We start from the raw sequence: 22,869 nt of genomic DNA, 5'->3' as shown, positions 1-22,869 counted from the left end.
CATGCCCTATCCGGCATCTCCCTTCACCCCCTTCTCTGTTGTCCGTCCCCCAGGGAGGAGGTCACATGTAGATCCTTGTAATCGGTTCCCCCTTTCCAACCCACCCTCCCAGTATTGCCCCTCACACCCCTGGTCCTGAAGGTATCATCCACCCTGGATTCCCTGTGCCTCCAGCTCCTATATGCACCAGTGTACAACCTCTGCTCTATCCAGACTTGCAAGGTAGAATTCGGATCATGGTAGTGGCCCGGGGGGGGGGGTGGAGGAAGCATTTAGGATCTAGGGGAAAGCTGTATTCTTCATTGGTGCTACATCACACCCTGACTGACTCATCTCCTCCCCTAGACCCCTCTGTGAGAGGATCTCCAGTGGCCGACAAATGGGCATTGGGTCTCCACTCTGCACTTCCCCCTTCATTCACTATGGTAAGATTTTTTTTTTTATGATGCCTTATACCTGATCCCTTCGACACCTCATGATCACACAGGCTGGTGTGCTTCTTCCATGAGGGCTTTGTTGCTTCTGAGCTAGATGGCCGCTTGTTCACCTTCAAGCCTTTAAGACCCCAGATACTTTCTAAGGATAACTGCATTACCTTTTAATACACAAAAAGCAGCACATCCCCCAAGTATCACTCTATACACTCTTTTCCCCACTTTGGTCTCTGACACGGTTTTATTTTTTTTTTTAAGTACTATCAGTTAACATCAATGACACATACATCCATCATGTACTTTTTACAAACTTCATCTCCTATACTTCTTGTTGCCTTTGTGTGACTCTACTTTTGTACTCCACATAACTCTCATGGACTTTATATTACAGTGAGACTACTCCCCAACCTACTTAGTCCTGTGTAATGCTGTGAATTCCACAGCTTTCCCCAGTGAACCTACCCTTAGGATATTGCCACAGGATGTTGAAATAAATACTGTATATACTTGTGTATAAGCTGTGCTGAAAAACTGGGGTTCGGCTTATACACGGGTCAGTGGCATGAATGGATGTCATCTGGTCAAGCCCGACTAACAAAAGGGGGAAATCTCATGAAGCCTGACATAGAGTTAATAGCAAAGTGGGTTCGCGATGCATGAGAACACATGGTGCGACGTGCCTTCCAGAAATGTAGTATTAGTCATGCTATGGATGGCAGTGAAGACTGTGTTTTGTATGAAAATGACAGCAGTGATGGTGATGACGGCGATTTCAGTGAGGACAGCGTCTATGATGACCTCACACCAGCTGAAGCTCTGCATTGGGATACGGATGATGATGAGGAATCCAGTTTTGAAGGATTTTAACTCTACATTTTAGCTTGGTTGCTGATTGAGCTCAGGAAATAGTACTCTTAAGGTATCATTGTTGATACTTTGTTTTTGTTGAACCTATTTTCCACTTACTGTGCTGGTTTACTAATGTTAAATGACTTGTTGTCTTTTTATTTATATTTTTTATTTAAAATAAATATTTAAATACATTGCCCCACTGAGGTCTCAATTTTTAGTAATTTTATTTTCATTTGTTTTGATTATTGAAACTCGCCAATAGCTTCTGCATTTTCCACCCTAGGCTTATACTCGAGTCAGTCAGTTTTTCTGGTTTCCCAGGTAATAATTATGAGCCTCGGCTTATACTCAGCTTGGCTTATATTTGAGTATACACAGTAGGTACCTCTTTTATTGCCCATAATTAACCTGTATTTTCCTTCCCAATAACCTGTTCCTTTTGAGCCCATTCCTCCTGGGGAAGTATCCCATCACAACAATCAAATATCAGTTATGGTCAGATGTGGCCCACCGAACATGTGCCAAAAGGGTAGTCACAACCTTTAGGTCACTCGTTGGGAAGATATGACCAGCCAATCTCTGAAGACACTTCAAAGTGAGCAGTCTAACAAGCTATTTCCTGGTCATGAATTGTAACCCCATTCATGACCATTCTTCAGAAGTCTGTTACATATTCAGAATCCTCTCAATTTACTTCCTGGTATACAGTATGAAACTGCCGGTCTTTTTTCGGGAGCTTGCTTTGGTCACTCTAGTCATGGCTTGCTCCTTGGCTTGATACAACCAAAGTAATGTTTTCCCCTTTCACTTTCACCCTGTCTCGGTTTTTGTTTGTTGAGCCAGCCAGGAAGATTCATCCCTCAGAACCCAGGGCTGAGTGGCTCCATAGCACCCAGGGAAAAGGCTAAGCCTTGCAGAAAGCTGTGGAGTCTACTTCAGCACCAAGACAGACTTCTGAAAGTGAAAGAAGAAACCTGGGACTTTTCAGGTAAGGCCTCCTCTGTTTTAACTATGGCGCCCTGAAGAGTTGTGGTGCCTTGCAGGCAAACAGCAAGTGGATTCTGATCTGGAGTCTGAACAGAGCCAAGTAAGAACATCTGTAGGACAAGTCCCTCTCCAGCAGGCCCTCCACTCAACACTAGGCCATCTGGGACCACCATCACAATCCACGTTCCTTTGCTACTTCTGATTTGTACAATTGGAAAACCCACACTTCCAGGTATAGAGAAGATCCAGTTAGAATGCAGGAACTTTTTAATCTTAATTTTCCATTATTTTAACCCCAAATGGGAGTGATTTTCAGACTTTACTCAGCACCCTGCTTAATCCAGATGAGTTAGACCCATTTTTAGATAAAGCCAAAGGAGTAGCTGACTGGTGCATACAGAATGTCCCCTGAAGCTGGAAGAAAATTTCTGAAGCTGCAAGAAAGACTTACATCTCAATTTGTAAAGAATTGTTTTTTAAAAGTTTTTCAGTATCAGAGATCAAAGAAGAAAAATGAGGAGCTGATTCCAGGAGCCCAAGCAGAAAGCAAGTGTTTTGAGAACGATGAGGACAACGAATGTATAAGTATGCTTTACACAACTGATGTATGTGTGGATTGTGATAAGAGTTGCATGAACCCCAATAAAATGATTTTAAAAAAGAAAAGGAGAACCAGAGGATATATAACCCCTTGAAGCAAGCCACCTCCAATAAGGTAAGTAGACTGGAGCCCCCAAAAGGACAAGTGGCAAAACATGGTTAATCCTTCTCATCTGAGACCAAAGTGATGTGCCTATCATAAACAAAATCATCACTAAAAGTGTGGAGGACCAGTCTTTCCACAGTTAAAGCTAAGTCACCCCAAGTCCCAGGTAAGCTATTGACCCCAATTGATGAGAAGACCGGATAAAAGGCCCAAGAGCTGATTGTCAATTCCCACAAGAGGCCCTGGGTGCATTTTCAATTGACTACGAAGAAAGCTATTCAATTTTAAACTTCCTTAAAGACCTTCTTTCCAAAAAAACATGGGAAACCTAGAGTGTCAGAAAGTTCTACAAGCAAGCCTTTTCTCCAGGATCTGGAGTGCCAAATTAGAGACACTATATTAACTCACTACTTTTTGTGTGCCTAGTGCCCTAGTCCTCTCTTGGAATGAGGCTTATTACTAATGAACTGAACGTTCAAGTGACTTTTCAGCAATTAGACTCCAGGTCAGGATGAACCTGAGGACATTCTATTTGCAACTTCCAGGGGGAGCAGAGCCCTGCCTTTACTAGAGAACATCAGACCATGTAAATCCATTTTGCCCTACCTCTAAACCAAAACTAAAACTCACTGCCATCAAGTCAATTCTGACTCATGACCTGCCTCAGTCCCTTACAAATGACAATGGAATTCATTCATGGCCACCATCACTGCACTGGAGGCACATCTAAGCAGCAAGAAGCACTTCCATTGTGCCTAGAGGCCTCAGTCCAGTGCAAAGGTGCACTGCATCTACTCACTAGGTCATTCCTTTGCCCAAAATCCTCTATACATCACCAAACCAGGAGAGTGTTTTTTTCATTACATGTACACCTTTTTCCTTCTACCTCTTAAAAAGCTAAATTTAGATGAAACACTTAAAAAAAAACCTTAAAATTATTAAACTTTATTTCAGCAGTAATTATGTTATATAATACATAATTTTAAAGTCTTTACTGGTATCAAATGAACAAATACTTGTTATAATTTGATGTAGTGGTTATGTGTTGGGCTAAAAACTGCAAGGTCAGGAGTTCAAAAACATCAGCAGCTCTGTGGGAGAAAGGTAAGAGTTTTCTGCTCCTGTAAACAGGTATAGACTTGGGAACTCACAAGGACAATTCTACCCTGTAATATAGGGTCTCTGTCACGCAGCAATGACTTTTTGACAGTGAAGTTGGTTATTTTGGTTTGTTGTAATTTGAGGTTCACATACTTTTGTTATTTTTAGAAAAAAGATACTTCAAAATTCTGATATGTTACATAGTGTGTTCATTTTCTCCATTTAAAAAAGTTATTACATAGATAAGAACTGGAAACAGAGGGAATTCAGGACAGATAAACGCCTCAGGACCAATAATGAGAGTAGTGATACCAAGAGGATAAGGGCAAGGTGGGGTAGAAAGGGGGAACCGATCACAAGGATCTACATATAACCACCTCCCTGGGGGATGAATAACAGAAAAGTGAGTGAAGGGAGACATCAGGCAGTGTAAGACATAAAAAAGTAGTAATTTATAAATTATCAAGGGTTCATGAGAGAGGGAGGGTGGGGGAGAGAGGAGATAAAATGAGGAACTGATACCAAGGGCTCAAGTAGAAAGAAAATGTTTTGAAAATGATGATGGCAACAAATGTGCATGACAACATGGATGGATGGATTGTGATAAGAGTTGTATAACCCCCAATAAACTTATTTTTAAAAGTTATTACAAGAGATAGTCAACAGGAGCAATGTTAACAACATTCATTAAAATGAGTTTATTGGATACAGTCAACATTTTAGAGAACCTTAATGACATAGTGGTTTCAAGTTGGGCCGCAATCTGCAAGGCTGGCAGTTCAAACCACCAATGGGTCCGAGAGAGAGAGAGAGAGAGGAGAGAGAGAGAGAGAGAGAGGAGAGAGAGAGAGCGAGAGAGAGAGAGAGAGAGAGAGAGAGAGAGAGAGAGAGAGAGAGAGAGAGAGAGAGAGAGAGAGAGAGAGAGAGAGAGAGAGAGAGAGAGAGACAGAGACAGAGACAGAGACAGAGAGACAGACAAGGCTTTTTGCTCCTATAAACAGTTATAGTCTGAAAAACTCACAGGGGCAGTTCTAACCTGTCCTCTAGGGTTGCTATAAGTCAGTAATGACTTGATGGCAGCAAGTGTCACAGTTTTAACCAGCTGACTAAAGTGGTTTGTTGTTGGGAAGCTTTACTATTAACACAGCATAACCCCACTCAATGGGGTAGAACAACAAAATTGTAAGTGACTGGAAATATAAGATATGGCAAAAAATTCTTATAAGGGGAAGAAAATAAGAGTTCCTGAGGGTAGGGTGAGGGAGGGAAGTGAAAGGGGAGTTGATATCAAGGAGTTCAAGAAGAAAAAAACTGTTTGAAACTGCTTGTGGTAGCAATTGTACAATACTGCTTGATGTGATCAAACTGTAGAATGTTATATCTGTAAGAGCTCCCAATGAAAGGATTAGAAAATAAATATAAATAAATAAATAGCGTAGACAAAATAATTTCTTGTCATTGAAATAACAAGACTTTTCTTTGATTACTAGTTTAAGTTATTTTTAAAATATATATGGCTTCCAGGATGAGGGCGGGGCAAGTTCACCAAACCACACACCTTTGAAACTCATTATTATTTCTGATTATCAAAAATTCCTGACAATTAAAACCTTCATGGAATATTACAAAAAATAACTACTCAAAAGGTTAGCATTTGTTCTTTTATTTATTTAAATTTAGTTATTTTAATGACAAAATTGTTTCCTTTGAATCTAGATGCTTTCTTTTTAAGCTTACTTCAGATGTTCAGTAACTTATCAGTTTGGCTTTTATCTGAAACCTTTTAAAACTCAGGTTTATCACTGTTGTAAGTATCTTGGTTTTTTGTGTTTATAATTTAAGGAGTCAGGTGGCATTGTGGATTATGTATTCAGATCAGCAGTCTGAACTCAGCAGCCACACCACAGGAAAATGAGGCTTTCTGCTGCTATAAAGATTTATAACCTTGGACACCCAAAGGGGCCGTTCTGCTTTGTGCTACAGGGTTACTATGAGTCAGAACTAACTCAATGGCAGTGAGTTTGGTTGGTGTGTTGATGGTCCTGCTGGTTTCCAGTTGTTTATTTGGCTTTGCCTTGGCTCTGCCAATTCCCATTGGGTCTTTTCTTTTTTAAATATTATGAATTCACCATGACCATATTAAGTTTTGTCATCTACAAATAAGTTTTTGCTTCTTGAATGTGCTAAAATACCTAACCAAAAATTTCCAACAGAAAGATGTATTATATTGGGTTTGTAAAAAGGACTGTTATTTTGAACATGTAGCCAACCAAACTAAATCAAGATTTCCAGAAACTGTGCAAGGTGATAGGGTTCATGAATTACAACTGATCTAAAATTCATCAAGAAGAGAAATTAGTCACTGAATAGACTCTTTCTGTAGGTCTTTTCTGTGACAATATTGTGAGTATACTAAGAGTCTATTCTTTGGATATAAGAAACTTTTTTCCTAAATTGTCTTAACTAATCAGCCTAGATATGACTCTCAGATTGAAATTTTTTATTAAACTTAACAGATTATTTTTAAAAACCATGACTGGAGGAGCTAATAAACTTTCATATGGTTTAAAAATTAGAATGGCGGGCCGGCCCCAATCCCAAATACTTGGACACCTGCCCCTACTCCCCCGAGGAATTTATTTTAGAGGATGAGCACTGAATCTGCAGCTCTGGGAGGGGAACATGTCTGATCAGAGCACACGGGAGCCGATGAGCGGTGGGGAGGAGAAAGTGGAGCACATCCTGGTCCACCAAGCCTTGAGGATGATGTTCCCACTCAGAGCAAACAGTCCACAGAGAGGAAACAATGGCAGGCCCCACTATGATACACGATGTTCCTCACTGACCCATAGCCCTACAGGGGACAACACTGGAGGCACAGCGTGGGAATTGTGCCCGATCTGATCCCCCCACATCGAGGCAAAACACTAAGGGGGTGCAACAGAACAGCAAGGAAACAGAGCAGCGAGGGACCCAGGGAATGCTGAAGGTAGACTTTGGGCCAGGGCTTGGTGCCCCAACAGACTGAACTGGAAAACACTCCTAAAGGCCAACAAACAGTCCTTGAACTAACTACAAGCTTTTCTTTCTTGTTGTTGTGCTTTATTTTGATTTTTTTGTGTCATTGATTTGTTGTTGGTGTCTTGTTGTATATTGTTGCTTGGTTTTGCTCTGTCTTGTTTTTGTGCATGTTATTATCTCCGCAGGTCTGTCGGGTGGATGAACAATCTAGTGGAGAAAACAATGGAACCAACAGTTCCGGGGGGACATGGGAGAGGGGAAGGTTGGGGGAAAGGTAGGGGTGTTAACAAACCCAGAGACAAGGGAACTACAACTGATCCAAATTGGTGGTGAGGAGGGTATGGGAGGCCTGGTAGGGCATGAACAAGGATAATGTAACCAAGAGGAATTACTGAAACCCAAATGAAGGCTGAGCATGATAGTGGGACAGGAGGAAAGTCAAAGGAAATAGAGGAAAGAACTAGGAGGCAAAGGGCATTTATAGAGGTCTAAATAAAGACATGTACATATGTAAATATATTTATATATGAGGATGTGGAAATAGATCTATGTGCATATATTATAGGTTTAGTATTAAGGTAGCAGATGGACATTAGGCCTCCACTCAAGTACTCCCTCAATTCATGAATACTTTCTTCTATTAAATTGGCATTCTATGATGCTCACCTGCCCAACACAATCGCTGAAGAGAAAGCAGGTGAATAAGCAAATGTGGTGAAGAAAGCTGATGGTACGTGGCTATCAAAAGATATAGCGCCTGGGGTCTTAAAGGCTTGAAGATAAACAAGTGGCCAACTAGTTCAGAAGCAACAAAGTCCACATGGAAGAAGCACACCAGTCTGTGTGATCACGAGGTGCAGAAGGGATCAGTTATCAGGCATCAAAGAACAAAAAAAATCATAACATTGTGTACTCACCTCCCTGATAGGATCGCTGAAGACAAATGGGTGCATAAGCAAATGTGGTAAAGAAATCTGATGGTGCCCGGCTAGCAAAAGATACAGCGCTGGGGTCTTAAAGAATTGAAGGGAAACAAGTGGCCATCTAGCTGAGAAGCCACAAAGTCCACATGGAAGAAGCACATGTGCGATCACGACGTGTCAAAGGGATCAGGTATCAGGCATCATCAGAACAAAAAATCATATCACTGTCAATGAGGGGGGGAGTGCAGAGTGGAGACCCAAAGCCTATCTGTAGGCAATTGGACATCCCCTTACAAAAGGGTCTCAGAGAGGAGATGAGCCAGTCAGGGTACGATGTACCTACGATGAAACATAAAACTTTCCTCTAGTTCATAAATGCTTCCTCCACCACCACCACCCCCGCCCCAACTATCATGATCCCAATTTTACCTTACAAATCTCGTTAGACCAGAGGATGTACACTGGTGCAGATAGGAACTGGAAACACAGGGAATCCAGGACAGATGATCCCTTCAGGACGAGTGGTGTGAGTGGCGTTACTGGGAGGGAGGAGGGAGGGTGAGCTGCAAAGGGGGAACTGATCACAAGGATCTACACATCCCTGAGGAATGGACAACAGAAATGTGGGTGAAGGGAGACCTCAGACAGTGCAAGATATGACAAAATAATAATTTATGAATTATCAAGGGTTCATGAGGGAGGAGATAGCGGGAGGGAAGGGAAAAATGAGGAGCAGATGCCAGGGGCTTAGGTGGAGAGCAAATGTTTTGAGAATGATGAGGGCAATGAATGTACAAATGTGCTTTACACAAATGATGTATGGATTGTGGTAAGAGTTGTATGAGCCCCTAATAAAATGATTTTAAAAAATTAGAATGGCAGTAAGATTTTCTTCCATGTTTCCAAAGGAAGAGCTTTGTGTCTTAATAGACGAGTGCTTCAGTGTCCCTATTAAAATATACAACCTGAAGTTTCACAGAATGTAGTTGCTAGTGCTACTGTTTTAGTACAGACAAACACTTCATGAGTCTTGTTATTCTTGGAATGGAGACTTCAGTTCTTAGTCTTATGGGTTATTTTCAGATATGTGGCCTAATATTGTTGTTCATATTTCTGTTCTACCTCTAGCTTTCATGAAGGGTAACCCTTGTGGACCACTGACCCTAAATGTCCTTTTAATCCTGGAGCCTGAAAAAATAAACAAAAGAAAGTCTGGTGCCTACGAGCCATTTTTAATTGAATAAAAAGTTGTAGACCATTTCCTATGGGCACTGTTCTGTATTGAAAAAAGTCAGCATGTTTAGAGTTGACCTCTAAACAAGAACATCAGACTAGCTATGTAGGTTTAGAGCAGGTTAGTAATTATTTAGTCTACCAGACAAGGTTATGATGTGCCTGTTGAATGCTGGGAACTAAACTGTCATTTCCTCCCCTTCCTGTGTTACCTATCTTAAAACTGAGAATGTCTTGCTTTAGCTTGTTTTCGTTGTTGCTGTTTTTAAGAAGGAGGAACCAAATAGACTCCCCCAAGATATCTCTGCCCTGCCCTGCAACTACCCTAATTAGATAAGACACTCCCACCATGGTAATTAGTGAATTTCTACGTAAATTAAAGACCCAGAGAAGGGGAGAATAGGTGAGGGTAACCCTGTTTCTAGGAGGGTGACTTTACATCTTTTAGTGAATAAACTGACAAGGACAGTTTACCCCATGGGTCTCTTATGTAGACCACTCCCACAATGGGAAGGCTCAGCCTGTATTATTTTGGTAATCATATTTTTAACTGAATTTATTTTTCTGTCTTTAGTAATCCAGACCTCATGCTTTCAGGCTACCTGAATTGAGTGAACCATTCTATATATTTTAGCCAAAAAGTTTTGCTGTGACCACAGTAATAATGCCATTCTGATTAGAATTATCCAGCTTTACATGGAGGTAACTATTATTTCTGAGAAAGTTAATATGCTGCCTATGAATCAGACCACAGATATATGAACAAAGTATATTCTATAAATGGAATTTTATCTCAAATCTTAAAACCCAAGTCCTAATATAAGAATCATCATTTTTTAATATCTATTAATAATAGTGTTCTCATTTTTTTTTAAGAATCATCAGTTCTTAGGATGTGATCCTGCTCAATATTTACCCTCTTAAGGTGATCACTAAGGAAGGTGGCAGCTAGTACAGATGGGAGAAGCATGCCAGCCTAAGTGTCAACAAAGGATTTTAAATAAAATCCATGGTCAGAGGAGGGGATGTATTAAGAGCTTTAATTCTGAGCTCTAAATTCAGTTTGCGGAAGAATAGTTCACAGTATACAGTGGAAGCCGTAAATCTATTCTGAGTCTCCATTGAATTCTGATCATTGCACAATGTGACAAGCTTTGTCCTCAAGCATGTGCTTGAAAATAGATTGCGATCACGTCCTAGCTAGCCCAGGGAAGAGCAGTCTAGCCCTTGGGGACTTGGCCTGGGCATCCCCTTGATGACATTTGGGGTAGACCCAAACAGCCCTATTACCCTTCCTACCTTGTTTTGAGAGCCTGGAACCAAACTTACAAACGTTTCGATCTAGAAGATTGTATGTAACTTCTGTTCCCTCTTCTGTAATCCTGTCATTATGATGTAGCAATATGCTATCAATCATGGTTTTGTGAGTTTCCTTTGTTCTCCACATCTTATTTAAGTGGCTGCATTTCTGTAACTCTTTAGCCATCATTATGATTGCTAATTGTCACTCATTCAAATGGTCAGTTTTGTCTGGTTTAAGACTTAATGATGTGCCTTTACTTCAATTTGAAGTCTCTTTTCTCTGTATAGAACATGTAGTATTCAGCTGACTGGCTACACAAATTTAATCAAGAAAAGATAAATCAAGATATAAGAGTACTGTTTAATCAGATCTGCATGCATTTGCCTGTCTCTCCTCTGATAGGATCAGTAGGAATCATATTATTATTTTCCTTTTGAGACCTTGTATTTTTATTTTGGTTGGTAAATCTGTATCTTCTAGATATTAGTTTAACTTAAAAATGATGCTCCCTTCTTCAAAAAAAAAAAAAATGATGCTCCCAAGGGTTATCAGTCCATTCCTCCTCCCTTCCAAACTTGTGAGTTCAGAGCCAAATTCAGACTGACGCTCTCATCCAACTGAAAGTAGGTACTGAAGAATGATCCCCATCGCTTTTCCATGTTACTCACTTAACCATTCTCTAACTTGTTCAGTCTTGTGTAATGCTGTAAACTCCAGTTTGTCTAATGACCCTACCCTTAAGACATAAAGAGATGTCAGAGCGATGTTGAAATATAAAATATATATATATATATATATATATATATATATATATATATAATCTTATATTGCCCATCACTAACCTACACTTTCCTTCCTAGTAACCTGTCTCTTTGGGGCCCTTTATCCGATCACAACAATTGAGTATTTCTGATCAGATCTGGACCACTAACCCTGTACAGAAAGAACAGACACAACTATCAAGTCACCCTGGAATAAAAAGCAGTTTGGTCAAGGAGCCAAAAGTTGCTGGAAAAACACGATCAGACCAACTCAGAAGACATCTGAATGGGAAGAGTCTAACAAGCTATTTCCTGGTCATGAACCATAACCCTACCTCAAAGCAGATCTATGACCATTCCTTAGAAATGTTACATTTTCATAATCCCCTCAATTTACTTCCTGGTATTAAAATGTAAATCTCCTTTTTTCAGGAGCTTGCCTTGGCGATTCCAGTCCTCATTTGTTCCTTGCTTGATGAACCAAAGTCAGCCTGTTTTTGTTTCTCAGCCATGACAAGTTGAGACCACGATTGGTAACACAGGGATGGACAACAGACACCCAGCCGTTTGTTCAGGATCATAAGCGTAGAGGTAAATCAGGGGATAAAAACTGAAAATGTGAACCCAGACCTGCCTGACTCCAAATGTAACACAACGCTAACTTAAGGCTTTGAACTTCATAGCAACTCTGGGAAGTATCCTTTTTTAATAAAAGAGAACTTAGAAATCCAAAAGGATGATTGTGCCAAGGTTACATGATAGAGCACAATTAGGTGATTTAACACCCAGGCCAATGGTTGTCATTCATAGCTTCATTAAATTTTAGCCCCATCTTCTATTGGCTTTTCTTTTAGTAAGCTAAAATAGTTCTCAAGCTATACTGTTTACCAAAATTACATCTGGGCTGCTTATAGAAAATGCAATTTTCTTGTTCCACCCAGAGTGAATTTTAGGTTCAAAATTTCCATTTTCAACAAGCATCCTCAGACAAGTCATATTTAAGACTTCAAAGAATTTGTGGGAAAATTCTAGTATCTTTCAATTCTATTTTTCTGCCAACTTATTGAAGCCTCTTCATATATGTGACATACATATTCTGCTTGAGAAACTATGCTAAAGAAAAATATGGCTACCGAGCAAAAAAAGATAAATATTATATGATCCCACTTAGATAAAAGATCTCAAATGTACAAAAGAACTAAAGTTTATTACTAGCAAAGGGAAAGAGGAAGTCACTGCTTAGGAGGCATGGAGATTTTAAGGGTGATAAAAAAAATCTGTAAACATGTTCTTATGGTTGTACAACATAAGGAATTTAATTAAACCGAGCATGTTTGTTAAAAATTGTTGAAACATCAAATGTTTATACACACACACATACACACACTTATAACAACAAAAATGGATTGATGGAAGGATAAAGAGAAGAAAAAAACAAACATCTTAAAAAATGCAAGTATAGTTAACACATTAATGATAAAATCTGGGTTGTGATTATTATGGAGGTCTACTATAAAATACTTTCAACTCTTCTTTATGTTTGAGAAATTTTAAATATTGGGGGAGGCATCTAAGGCATTATTCTTCTGTAAGGATATCAAACTCAAATTAATAAGTTCCCCAGAAATTGCTGGACCTTAGCTCACTATAATCTAAGCCCTCTTCTCACTACTATCGTGTAATATCCATTGGTGCACATAACTGGGTGATCAACTATTAGCTGGAAGGTTGGTCTGAAACCACCCAGAGGAACATCGGACAACAGGCCTGGCAATCTGCTTCCAAAAGGTCAGCCTTGAAAATCTACTCTGCACACATGCAGTCATCATGAGTTGGAACTGATTCAATAGAAACTAACAACAACATTTACTGATTTGGCTCTTGGTAACTAGCCAGAAAAATCAATTAAAATGTTTTGATATCAGATCATAATGTATGAAGTTTCTGGTACAAACCTAATACATCTGAAATGTAAAGGGACATCACAAAGGAAACCTATTTCAAAGGGCTCAGAAATGTGAGACCACAACTGATAAGATTCTGTTGTAAATGAGTTTAAAAATTAAAATAGAAACAATTTCACTTTCTTGTAAACTGTATTAAATTAAACATAAAGATGACAACATCCTATCAGAGTTCATTATTCATTGTAGAATTAAATGAGATAATGCGTGTAAAGCACTTACACTTGAAGCAGAGAAACTCACTGAATAGCACTGTACTAATAAATACTAATTTAAAAACCTTTGGATCACAACTTTCCAAATGACTTAATAGCATATTTATCCAGTTAGTTCCCACATTCACTGCTACTTGAGGTAAATCACAAATTATTCCTATTTACTGATAAAGAATACAACATATGAATTTAAAGATATTTTGTCCTTGTCTGTGTTTTTCTCCAATAAGAGTATTACTTACCTAGTCTCAGTCTAGTGAGACTGTGAGCTAGTCTATCATGCAATCACATGATAATATTGTCAAAGCTGGTCCTCCAAATGCAGGCAGGCCCACAGCACAGAATGACATGGGCTACATTCTAAACAAAGATGGCATCCATCCAGTCCACTTGGCTACTGACAGTCAGGGCTAACTGACGGGCTCCCTAGCTTGTTCTTCAGTTTGTAAATTTTGTTTCAGCATAAAAGTCTGGTTTCTATAACCTGCTCTTCCTAAGTGTTGTGTAGAAGGCAAAATTAGTTTTCATTATGAATAACAGAATACCCTTGACAACAGCTTTTCTCTCTATCTCTAAAATTTGAGCTTTTGGTCATTTTTAAACCTCAGAAAAAATATTAATCTTCATATGGGATTCAAGTACAAGCTTAAAAATAAAAAATCCCCAAAAGCTCACGAGAGTAAAATCAAAAGCTTTTGCAATCAGTCCCATAATTGGAAAATATTTCCTTTTCACACTCATTCAAATATCTCTTGAGGGTGCACTAGGTACAGAGCACTTATTACAGAGGAAGACTTACTCAATGGAGAAGAATTCTTCAAATGCAATAAGAATAATATACGAGGGAGTACAAAAACAACTTATTTTTTTCCAAAGCTATGTATTTAATTTTTTTTTTTTTACAAAACAAGCTTTTCAGCTTCAAAGTACTCTCCACTACACTTAATACACTTATCAAATCTGTGACTGCATTCTTGAAAACACTTTCAAACTCATCTGTTTGGATGACTGACAGCAACTCCCTTGTTTCTTCACTTTTTCTAAGTTGTGAAATAGCTGGGCTTTTTTTCCCCGTGTCCCTCTTCATTCAAGGAAACAAAAAGTCACACGGGATGAGGTCAGGTGAGTAAGATACATGGGGCAAGAGAGGCATGCTGTTTTTGCCAAAGACTGGTGCACTGAGATGGCTGCAATAAGGAGGTGCATTGTCGTGGTGGCAAAAACCAGTCCCCCCTCTGGCACAAATCAGGCCTTTTTGTCCTATAGATACACTATTTTTTCAGAACCTCTAAATAGAAAGCTTGATTAACAGTCTGACATGGTGGAATTAACTCCAAATGTACTACTATGGATCAAAAATAGAAAAACACTCATACACATGAATTTTTCCCATAGTGCTACCCTAGTAAGCTGAGTTCAACATCACAACAGTTTCTGCGGCATTTTTCCTGAGTAGGAAAATTTCACAACCACCTGCTGTTCTCTTAAATCAGCCATTACAAAAAACGAGGTTCAAGTAAAACTGATTTTACAAAAAAATTCACTGTGACCAGAGAGAACCTTCCTAGGTGATGCCACTGGGTGCACTAACAACTCAGAGTGAGTTGCTCAAAACTACACCCAGCAAAGCTTTTTCCAGCTTTTTTTTAGTACTCCCTCCTATGCTCTAGTTTAAAAGATAGATGATAGATAGATAGATAGATAGATAGATAGATAGATAGATAGATAGATAGATAGAGTTCATTGGGTGGACAAAGAAAGGAGGTGACCAGTTTGGGAGGGACTCAGAGAAAGTGGTGGTGTGTGAGGTGTATATATCATAAGCATATTTCTTACAGTCTTTTAGGTCAGCACCCCAGATACACTGAACCATCTACTTATCTCTAGTGAGATACTACCATTTTGGAAGGATTCGAGTATATAATGGAATACAGGATACATCCCAAGACAACACCTTGGTTAGTATGTTTTCTGAATCCCAAGCGGCATTCCACTTAGCTTATACTATCATCTTTAGTGGCTGCATACAACAATACAGTGCTATTGATGACACTTTTTTTTTCCGATGACACTTTTCATATTAAAGAGTCTGACTTGAATTTTCTCAACAGCCACTCCCCAGCCCCAAACCTATTGTTTGACTAGTCTTCTGGATCTCAGTAAAAATCAGTGCCAGCAGCCTCTTAGCTTAAGATAAACATCTAAGGATATTCTAGATTTTTCTACCTTGCCCCCAGCAACCTCATTCATTTTGCTACCCACTAACTACAGCCCTAGTCCATACCTTTCAATCAGATCAGCGATGAGCATCCCTCACTCCTCTCCCAACTTGTTCCTGCTCCTATATAATTAATTCACCACCAAATAGCCACACCAGAGACTTTTAAATATGGAAATCAGGATTTATCACTCCCTTGTTTAAAATCATCTAGCAGCTTCCCACAGTGCTAATAAGAGCCAGACTCACAAGAACGCCTGTACAGGGCAATTGTTTAACTCCCTGGCCACTCCGCCTCTTTGTTTTTCTGCTGTGTTTTGCTCACTGCAAATACAACAAAACTGGTTTTCACTCCAGGCTTTTGTATTTTCCGTTCCCTCTGTGCCTGGAATACCCTTTCCTGGATCCTGGTATGACTGTTTCTTCAGGCTCTGTTGATTGGGAGGCTTCCCTGGCTGTTCAATCAAAAGCATCACAAGTAAGCTTCTACTTCATCAATAATTCCATTTGTTACAGCTCTTATAACCAATTAAAATTCTTGTTTGTTTGTTTGTTTATCTTGTTCATTATCTTCCTTGAGCAGAAAGTGAACTCCAGGAGAGATCTTGTCTGTCATTTCAAATGCCATAGCCTCAGAACTTAAAACAGGACCTACTATATCTAACACCTAATGCCGATGTTAGAAAGATACATATAAAATAACATGATCAGCATCAAAGGGAAGCAATTACAAAGCCCTTAGATGTCATTCATAAAGCTTTATTACTAAAACTACAGCTAGGGAAAAACTCAATAAATCCCAAAACATCTTTTCCTGAACAGTTAATTCACTTTGTCAACATCGTCCTCAAGTTCTTCCAATTTATCAAGAGTCACACTAATGACCGAAGTCACTTCTACCTGGGTCTTAAAAATAAGAACTAAACCTAGGTAACAAGAGGTAAAGAACATGTCCACTGACACCAAAAGTCATGGAAATTACAATGAAGTATTGTCAATGCACATTCACCATGTTCTTTCCATTCAATACTTACCACTGAATTTTGTATCCAAGCCAACACTGGTGGAGCAAATATCACCAAAGATGAGGAAGGTAGCTCACTTTGTCACATGGCAGGTGAAGGGCAGACCAAGCACATCCAATTTTACGCAAAACTGATCTCATTCCCGATGTACCTCATTTCCTAGTCATGCAAAGCCTAAATACATCCTTTCTTTCTTCCACCACTCCACAAAACTTGGGCTTCATCCTTTGAACTCATCTCTTAAGAAAAGTAACAGACTCTGACTGCCTAAAGTGTCCACCCTGTCTCCACAACCTACTACATGAGTAACCTCTGCTAGGCTATCTCATTTAACTTAGTTTGAAATGGGGACAAGAAAAAGACCTAACTCCTAGGCTGTTATGAAGATTAAATGAGACTGCCAGAATGTATAAAAGTACTTAGAACGTGCCTGCACACATTTAACCATAGAATATCTTTCGATTATTGTCTCCCTACCAAAAGTAAAGAAGATAAGGCGTTCTACTCCCATAAAGAGTTATCCTTGGAAACCCACTGGGGCAGCTCTAAGCTGTACTATGAGGTCGCTAGGAGTTGCAATCAATTCAATGGCATTAAGTGACGTGACTGATCAAAATGAGGCACTCTTGGCTGCAACCCTATGTTCAAACATGACAATACTTGTGAGAAAAGCCCAGGCCTGAGCAGTGCTTCATTCTGTTGTACACAGGGTTAAGGCTGCCAAGAAGTGGAATTAACTTGACGGCATCTAATAACAACAGAGGATTTGGCATAGTTCACACAAAGAAAAGTCACATTAATTTCAGTAATCTTTCCAATATTCCTAGTATTTGACATTAATAATCAGATTTCACTGGGGAAGGAAGAGATGTTTGTCACTGTACACTTTCCAATTCACAAGGAACTTTGAATTCATGAGAAATTGACAATCACATTTTATCAAAAAGGATACTTTGTATGATCTCAATTAGCATAGAAAATAAGAATTTAAAGACAACTTTTAGCTCTATACTGTGCCAAAATCTACTTTCTGGTGTTGGCCCTTATTTTTATAAAGTTGAGTAGTCAACTGTAGACTTCAGCAATTTGTGTGTATGTACAGTAAATGTAGATTTAGCTCATGTAGTTACGACCGTTATACCTAATCTACAAGACATCAGCAATGTGGACAAGATATTCACTTTCAAATAATGGAAGAAACATTCTAGATGCAACATCCAAGTAAAAATCTCTTTTTAAGCATTATATGCTAAAATTCCATGAGTCCAAGTATACATGTATTACTTTAGCAGCAATAGCTTTAATAACGATTGTGATTTATATGTTCAAAGCAGTTGAGAACTTACAAAGAATATTAAGAATGTGAATATTAAAAGTATATTAACTAGATTACATTTTCAAATAATAGCATGTGCTATTTGAGCCAATGTTTTTAAATGTCAAATAACTCATGACTAAATAACAAAAATAAGTTTTATCTTAATTCTAACTTTCATAAAATTGGTTGTCTGCAGCTTTTATTATAAATCAAGTAACTTTTTTTTTATCAAGTAACTTTTAAGAATGTTATTTAATCTGCAGTCTTTCAATGAAAGGTCCTATTTGGGAATACTTCATATCTTAAGAAAATAAATTTGAAAAACACCAACCTTGTCACATCAATTTTTGAGGCAAAAAAATTCTAAAATCACAGTAAAAAAAGCTATGGTAAACCATCCACGGAGAAAGCAAAGCAATTGTAAGAAAAAAAATGAACACTCAAACATTATTTTATACTAACTAAATTTCAAAATGGACTTTATAAAAATACTTTAAGAAAGCAATTCCAGAGGGGAAAAAAAAAAAAGAAAGCAATTCCTGAAAATGATGAGGGCAAAGAATGTACAGATGTGCTTTATACAATTGATGTATGTATGGTTTGTGATAAGAGTTGTATGAGTCCCTAATAAAATGCTTTTTAAAAATAAAATAAATTAAAATTTTTTTAAAAAAGAAAAGAAAGCAATTCCTTTATTAGTTTTGAGCTCATGGAAGCCAAAGATTTAAACAAAAAGCCTGTAAAAATATCGATATCAATTGCTGTCTTCATTACCTAGTGCTGCTAAAACAGAATACCAGACAGATGGCTTGAACACACGAAGTTATGCACTGACAATTTACGAGGCTAAATACTAATCCTGGTGCTTGTTCCAGAAGGCGGCTTTCTCTCTCTTGCCTCTGGAGAAAAGGGCTTGTCTGAGTTTCAGCTCCTGGACTATCTTTATGTGACTTGGCCTCTCTCTTCCCAGATCTGTTTCTATAACCTCTTTTATTTCTCAAGGGATTCTCTTAGACTCATCCCTAGTCCTGGCTCATTACCATAATAAAGACAGTCCATCCCCAATTGGGCTATACCACAGGCATAGAAATCAGGATTTACAATACAAATTTTAGGGGGACAAAATTAAATCCATAACATTCCACCCTTTGGCTCTCCAAAATTCATTTCCTTCCCACATGCAAAACCCATTTTCCCTATCATACAATCTCAAAAGTCTCCAAGAACTCTACGTCCAAGATCTTCACTTCTGAATCACCTAAATTAAATATGGGGAAACTTTAGACATATTCCATCATGAGGCAAAATGTTCCTTTATCTGTTAACCTGTGAAATCTGTGAAATTGTAAATTATCTGTTTCTAAAGTACAATGGTGGAATAAGCATAAATAGTCATTTTGATTACAAAAGTGAGAATGAATGTACAGAGGGAAAAAGAATAATGGATACCAAGCAAGTCCCAAAACCATCAGAATAATTTACATTAGCTCTCGAGGCTTAAGAAAAAATATCTCGTCTCTTGAGACCAACTGGGCCATGGTGCTGCCCTCCAAACCCTCATTGTTGACCAGGCACTCTGCATACTAAGAGGACTCCCCTCAAGTTCAGTTCTATCTTCCAACCCAAAGGGTTGAAAACCCTGCTCCCTTGACTTGGGCAGCCCCACTCTCTTAGTCCACATGAGTGGTAACCCCACCCCCTCAGCCCTGACAGGTCACATTTGGCCCCTTGAGCATGCTAGCCTGACCCTTCACTTTGGCCAGCGGTCCCATCTCCCTGATGCAGATAATGGCTCTTCCATAATCCAGAACCAAGGTGGCAAAGATACAAGTCTTTGAAACTTGGGAGGCAGTGTGTGACCCCTTCCTTTGAGATGCAGGACACCATAGCCCTTTTCTTTGAGACCAATAGAGGGCCACCTCTAGTATTCCTTCCAATAATTCTGCTGTTCACCAAGCTGCTCCAGGGATCTTCTTTTCTGGGAGGGCAGCAGATGTAGCTCCTTTGATGTGTTTCCTTTTCATCCTGTTTGCCCATTCAATCTAAGCTAACGGGTTTTTGCTGTGGTCCTTGGTTAAATATATCAGCCACAGGCTTAACACCTTTAACAAATGATTATGAAGCCACATCCTAAGTATAAATTCAATGATACACTCTCCTTACTTTATACAACAAATTTTTACGTCTTTTAAAACTTTTGTTTTCATTTTACACAGTTCATTTTTAAGTTCACTTCTTTCAGATAAGTGGGAAGGAGAAAAATCTAAAAGATTCAAGTTCATCACTAATAAATTATGCCTCCCATCAAAGATTATAACTCAGACAAGTTCTTTGCCACTACATAAAAAGCACGTTTAATATCCACATTTGTAGCAACATTCTGTTGCTGCCACCCTAGGTATTTTCAAAAATGAGAGAGACTTTCTCTATAGCTCTTCGCATTTCTTCCTGAGCCCACCAGAAATGTCTCTGAACTGCCAAAATTGCCATAATTCTACCAATAACCTCTTCAAGGCAATCTAGGCTTGTATTAGGCACCTTAAAACTCTTGCAATCTTTAGACCCATTACTCAATTCCAAAACTACTTCCACATTTTAGGTATTTGTTAGAGCAGCACCCCAGATCTGATACTAATTTCTGTCTTAAATATCATAGAAATAACACAGATGAGTGACTTCAACAAACTGAAATTTATTTTCTTAACAGTTTAAGAGGTTAGAAATCTAACGTCAGGGTGACAACTCTAGGGGGAGGTTTCGCTCTAATGCCTCTCTTCACGAATCCTGGATCATTGACATAACAAAGACAAACCACCACTCCCAAATAGGATTATAATCACAAACAACATAAAGGTTAGGATTTACAGCACCTATTTTGGGGGAGACACAATTCAAACAATAACAGTTGCCAAGAACTTTCTAACTGAAGACAAAGAAAGGATCTTTGAGGTGGTCGGAGCTGTGAATCACAAGTGTAAGATTCTTTCTAGAAAACAATCTAACAACTGTCTGAATTACATTTTGCTCTCTCCAAAAGGGTTAGTGATAGGATTAAATGTGCCAATTTAAGAACAACAGAAAAATGGGTGAAGGGAGACAGCAGTAGGTGTAAGACATGAAACAAATAATAATTTATAAATTATAACAGGTTCATGAGGGAGTAAAGAGGAAAAAAAGAGGAGCTGATACTAAGGGCTCAAGGAGAAAGAAAATGTTTTGAAAATGATGGCAACATATGTACAAATGTGATTGACACAATGGATGGATGTAGGGATTGTGATAAGAGCCTTCGATAAAATTATTTTTAAAATAAATAAATGTGCCCATTTAAGATGGGTCTATTTGGTATCATGTATGTCGATGTGACCACAGGAACAGATGAACAGGTAACAGTGCTGACAAAGTGTTTTCCTGTACTAAAATGTCAATTTTTAAAAATCTAATTCCTAAACTGTAATGTAATTACAATTAATGAAAATGTTTAATAACATTTGTGATTTATTCTTGTATCCCAGATTTACATCTTAGGATGGTAAACACTTCCTCAAGCATTTAAACACTTGACTATTTGACATTGATATGAATTCATATTCAGACTTCTTGGGAAACCTCCCTATACTTGTCTAAGAGAAAACCTACTCCACCTTCTTGCTAGACGAACTATAAGTCTATGGCTACGAACAGATATCAACCTTTAAAGCAAAAATCTCTATCTTGTTTCACAATTTCTCACACAAGATGAAGTAGACAAATGATGAGGAATGTCTACTAATTAAATGAATCACCAGTTGTCTGGATATAAAGACAGCAAACCAAACAAACCTCCCTCTTTCCTACACACTCCTCCCACGGAGACACAATTCTACTGCATTTGGCGTCCTGTTGACCTGCTGATAAACTCAGAACGACAGCTTAGTGATTGTGTGTCTAGGTCATTAAAACTAAAATCATATGCACGGGGTACCAGAGATTCAGTCTTTATTTATAAATGATACAGAATAGCACTTCGGAGAATCAACTGTTTCAAATACCACTTAGCATATAATGTATCCCTCCCTTCAAAAAGTATTTAAGATTGTTCATAAATAAAGCTTTGTTAAGATATAAATACTAATTTATTAGCACAGCCCTGGTTGAACTCTCAGCTCTCTTAGAAAGCTTACAAAATCTTAAAGACCAAGTCCCACTCCCGACCAGTTTAAGAGGGTGAGTCCAGATACTATATTTTATTTATATTTTTAAAACCAAGTGGATTTTTAAGGTGTGGCCAGGACTGCACTATTTAGGCACTAACTAAAAAACGTGCCCTAACATACAGGTATCGATTTAATTTAGTAATTAAGGTTAAACTTTGCTACCAAAATGATTTGGACTAGAGGAATGGGCCCACTAGCTGGTAGGCCTTGGGGGAGTTACAAAACCTCTCAGAAGCTGATTCATCAGTAAAATAGGACACACCAATAATGTGACTTTGAAGGATAAAATAAATAATGCATAAAAGACACTAAATAAGCAATTAATAAATCACCAGCAATTTGACTAATTACTTCATGTCATCAATGTTCCAGTTCCTAGCAAGTAGTTAAACCATAAATGAGAACTCCCTTAATAGCAATAAAGCATCTACGTACTAGTGAAATTCCCCCCCCCCATCTTCCATCAACCACTGGACCAAGTTTATACATTACCTGCCCTGGGGACAATTGATAATTCCTTTTCCAGTGATGTCAACCTGGTGTCTTTCATGATCACTGAAGGGGAGAGAAAAAAATTATAAACACACACATTCTAACAATGAAATCCCAGCT

At 38.5% G+C, this 22,869-nt stretch overlaps 1 protein-coding gene across 5 annotated transcripts in view; it reads right to left on the bottom strand.

The window, feature by feature from the left end:
* TSC1 (TSC complex subunit 1) overlaps positions 1–22,869 on the bottom strand; it is an 81,591-nt gene that overhangs the window by 44,409 nt on the left and 14,313 nt on the right. For all 5 annotated transcript variants that reach the window (XM_075560578.1, XM_075560577.1, XM_075560579.1 and 2 more), the window contains exon 2: positions 22,750–22,812. The gene's annotated coding sequence lies outside the window, so the exon portion shown is untranslated. The remainder of the gene's footprint in view (positions 1–22,749; positions 22,813–22,869) is intronic.

Source organism: Tenrec ecaudatus, chromosome 10 (assembly GCF_050624435.1).
Source record: "Tenrec ecaudatus isolate mTenEca1 chromosome 10, mTenEca1.hap1, whole genome shotgun sequence".
Lineage (NCBI taxonomy): Eukaryota > Metazoa > Chordata > Mammalia > Afrosoricida > Tenrecidae > Tenrec > Tenrec ecaudatus.
This window is presented reverse-complemented; position numbering and strand designations above follow the sequence as displayed.